We start from the raw sequence: 4736 nt of genomic DNA on the forward strand, positions 1-4736 counted from the left end.
TGAATTGACAGGATTTTCTGATGCCAGAATTAGGTTATTGTGCCTTATACCCTAATAATATGGGAGAAATTATTCACAGAATAAAACCTGAGAATAACCCCCCCAAAATAATTTTTTGTTTTGAATTATACCTTTGCTAATGGTTAAGTCTTAAGTTTGAATCCACCTGAGTTGCAAACATTGGGGAAATTTGAGGCACTTTGGTTATTGTAATACAAGCTTATACGCAGGGGAAAGGAACAGTATGGTTATAATACCAGAAATTTTCCTCTGATCTGAGTACATAAATAAAACAGTTAGGATTGATTAGAAATTTTGGACTAGTTAACAACCAAGGTTACTATCAGACATTAAGATTCTGGTGTTTACTGTGCAGAAGGTCATATATTAAGCTCTAATGTTTCTGTTCTGTAAACTACATTTTAATTTTTCTTTTGAAAATAAATTATGGAACAGCACAAAATTGAGAATTATTGCCTTACACAATAATAGGTAGTATAGGATTTAGAAAGAGCAAAGGCTGCCATGTTTCAGTAGTTCAAAGGTAAACTGACATCAAACGTAGCATCTTTTCTTGTGTCATATACGGTGCTATATGCAGTAGTTAAAAAATTGGCTATTTTCAGAAAAAATTATGATATAATAATATTGAAGCACCCAACTTCTTAAATCAGGACTTTTTTTTCTTCTTCCTATCAGATTTTCATGTGAATAAAGGCTTTTTTGTGAGGCCAAATACTCTAGCCACTAGTGAAATATCTCAGGACCAAGAAGGAAAAGTTAAATTTTGGTGTCAGCCACTGATTGTGTGTCCTTAAGGAACTCATCAAACCAATTTGGGGTTCATCTTTTTAAAGATGATTGTTTTTAGTAAATAATCTCCCACCTTATTTATATTTTTAAGGGTCACATGTGAACTCATTTAATCCTTACGACTAAAAGGTTTCAGATAATAGGTACAAATTTCAGAGAGTAAATTTTGCACTGTTGGGAGCAGATACTATAATAGTACTAATGTTTGCAATTTCAACTTTCTTTGATAGCTCAATGGGCTTTTCATTGTTAGCCCTGGATCTCATTAAGAATAAATTTGCCTAAAGATTAAAGGTCACTGTAAGAACTCTACTAGGGCATCTGTCCTTCATACGTTCCTGGTAAAAGTTGCCCATCCCTATTGTCAGTTTGTGTGTATATGGGGGAAGGTGGGGTTTGAAGGAGGATTTCATTATTTTAGCCCAAACTAGCCTGGAACTCACTGTGTAGCACAAGCTGGCCTCAAATTTATAATCCTTCTGCCTCAACCTCATTAGAAATGTGTGCCACCAAGCTTAGTATTGCCAGTTATTTTGCTGACAGCACATGGGAAGGCTAATTCATATAAAACTTTTACTATCAAGTAAATCAATCTTCACTGTAATTACATTTCTGATCACAAGATTTCTGATCAAGATTTTTATTTGATACATATATTAATAAAAGTTTACAAAATTGTTCAATATCTTAAAACTTATTATTCAGGCAGAAATTAAACCAATATGAAAAATTACTACCTTTTGCACAGAGTACAATAGCTAAGTGATACATTATCCCCTTCATTTAAAAAATATTTTGTTATTATTTTATGTGTATGAGTGCATTGCTTGCATGTGTGTAAGTGTACTCATGTCATGAGTGCCTGCAGAGGTCAGAAGAGGGTGTCGGATCCTCTAGAACTGGAGTTACAGATGGTTGTTAGTTGCCATGTAGGTGCTGGGAAGAGTAGCTAGTGCTCTTAACCATTTAGCCATCTCTTCAGCCCCACCCCATTCATTTTTTAACATGGCCATTTTGTTACTGTTTTTTGGTTGTTCTCTAACCTTATTTCTTGCTGTTTCTTCTGTCTCTGTAGTTTTGAGATTGGTAGCTCTATCTTCCAGTTGCCCAGACCAAGATGCTTTTTCCTTAATCTGTCTTTAACAAATCCTGTAACCTCTACCATAAAAAGCACCATAATCAAAATCTAGCTGTGTCTGAGTAGCTCCTGTTTCCCACTCTCATCCCAGGACATGGCCATTCTACACAATGACTGAAAGTCTCCTGGTTGTGCTCCACGCCGCTGCCCTTTTTCACCTGCTCTCCATGACCTGTACACAGCCAAATAACATTTCACCCTCTTCTTTCGTCCCTGCAGTAATGTTTAACATCATTAGATAAAAGCCAGGGCCCTTCCAAGGCCTACAGAGATGATCCCATAGTTTTCTCCATGTCCTGTCTCTCCTGTTTACTGTCCTGTGGCTCACAGCTCTCCATCCACAGTGGCCTCTGTGGTTCCATAAACATGCCCTGTTTTATTCCCTCTTTTCTTTGATAAATTTGTTTCCATGTCATTTCAGTGAGGCCTCTGTTGTCAGTTAAAATTATAGCCCACTCTCCACAGCATTAGTTTTTAAGATTTATTTTTATTATTTTTAATTATGTACAGGGCGGGTAGTGGTTTGTACACGTGAATGCAGTGTCCCTGGAGGCTGCAGGCATCAGATCCCCTGAAACTGGAGTTTACCGGCAGTTGTGAGCCACTTGACCTGATTGCTGGGAGGGAACCAAACTTAGATCCTTCAGAAGAGCAGTAAGTGCTCTTAACCCACTGGGAAATCTCTCCAGAGCCCCCACAGTAAATTCTTAATTAATTTTCATGTCTCATTGTTTTCCATAGTATTCTATGCCATTTGACATATGGTACCACTTGTATGTTTTTTCATTCAACAAAAATAAAATCTGAGAATTTTTTTTTACTTCTTCACTGCTGAGTATGTAGCACCTAGAACAATGCCCAGCACGCTCAGGATTTGTTTGAAGAGTAAATGAATGGAAATATTATCTTTTGTAATGAAATACATCATTATGCAAAATACATCCTATAGATAATTTCATTTAGTTAGATCTCAGTTTTCCCATTTGTTTTCTGTTAAAAATATTTTAAAATTTCCTCAGGTTGTAATTAAATTATGTTATTCTGGTAGAGAAGTGACTTGGACAATAATAGCAACAGCAACAATTGTTTCTTCACTAAGCCTCTCCCCGCACATTTGCCGTGATCACATCTCTTCCCATCTCTACCTTCCATTGCCAACAAGAGGCCAGAATGTCTGAAAAGCTCATTACTCTACCTGCTGGCATTGCTAACCAGCTCTGTCCTGGGCTAGGGTTAGCTTGTTCTAAATTCATGACTACCATGTGTTTCCTTCACCTGCTTATAGTACTTCTTTATATTAAGCACTTGGGATTGATTCATTTACACACACAGCCGCACATATACCCAACAAGGCTAAGAATCTAATTTATTCTAAAGATTTTTAATCAGAAATATAATTTATTGAACAATCCATGCTTGTCCTCATTAAGGTGCCACTATTATCTGCACATATATATGGGAACACATCTGTATGTTTTTAGACATTTTTTTTCCTTTTGAACAAGTATTATTTTGAACCAGTACTGTATGTAACACAATCTTTATAAAAACCTGATTACTTAATACCCTTGTCTAAAACCTTTCAGTTGTCCATTTTCTTTTCGTTTTTTTGTTTGTTTGTTTGTTTGTTTGTTTGGGGTGGTTTTTTTTTTTTTTTTTTTTTTTTTTTTGGTCTTTTTGAAACGGTCTCCCTGGCCTGGAACTCACTATGTAGACCAGGCTGTCCTTGAACTCACAGAGATCTGCCTGACACTGTTTCCCAAGTGCTGGGACTACAAGACAAACATGCGCCACCGCGCCCAACAAGTTGTCCACTTTCTTTGGGCTAGGTTTATATGAAGTCTAAACTAGCATGTCTTTCATCAGACAGTTAGGTCTTCTGAATTGCTTGATGATGTGTACTAATGCCGATTAGTACAAAATCTCCAAATTTTAAAAATCTTGTTGGTTAGTTTCACCCATTCTTTCCAAATGAGTTTTTGAATGGGCTTGTGATTAGCATGGGCTGTATTTCTGGGTTCAGCTATAGGTGGCATCTTTGCAGTTTTCGTCTTAAGTGTTATGGAATGTCACTTGTGTATCCTAGCCTCAGCCATGTTGGAGCCAGTCTGTAGCTTTCATTGCTCTTCACATTGGAGGAATGGTGTCATTAGTTTGCACCTGAGTCCTTTGCCTCAGGCACAGCTATCCCATGTCTCATCTTGTCTTGTTTCTGGCCTCCCAGAGCTTTATCTTTAGGAATGAATGAAAGTTGCTGGTCAAAGAACTACAAGTTTTTTAGTTCACAGTATTTTCACTTCAAGATTCCTGTGCTGAAGGTTGAGTTGATCTATTGTTTTTAGACCAGGGTTTTAGGACATGTGATCTGTGCTACAGACTTCTCCTGTGACTTCCACATTTACAAACTGCGGGTATGGAATTATAGCATGGTCTCCATTGGAAGGTAGTCGGTCGTCTCGTCTTACTGTCAATCAGTATTTGTATTTTCTTCACAGTGTCTATGCCAGTCATCAGCACAGTTTTCTGAGACATAAGTGGAATCATCAGTATTGTTTTGCAGCTTTATGCTCATTTGATGATAGAGTTTGTGGAGAATCACTAAGTTTTTATATCTTTTTTTTTTAATTTTCAAATTTTATTTTCAAGGTTTTTTTTTTTTTGAAGCATTTCATTACAGCTTTAACATATTCAGTAACACATTCCAGAGCAAGGATACATTTAATAACTGCTGATTCTAGACATAGGCTTCAAGGTGTTCATTCATCTGCTGCATTTTTTGGTCTCA

The 4736-nt window shown here is 36.8% G+C and overlaps 1 protein-coding gene across 8 annotated transcripts in view; it reads left to right on the plus strand.

The window, feature by feature from the left end:
• Positions 1-4736, plus strand: part of Hectd2 (HECT domain E3 ubiquitin protein ligase 2) — a 406920-nt gene that overhangs the window by 137676 nt on the left and 264508 nt on the right. The window lies entirely within an intron of this gene.

This window comes from Nannospalax galili, unplaced genomic scaffold, assembly GCF_000622305.1.
Source record: "Nannospalax galili isolate Female #2095 unplaced genomic scaffold, S.galili_v1.0 scaffold384, whole genome shotgun sequence".
Classification (NCBI taxonomy): Eukaryota; Metazoa; Chordata; class Mammalia; order Rodentia; family Spalacidae; genus Nannospalax; species Nannospalax galili.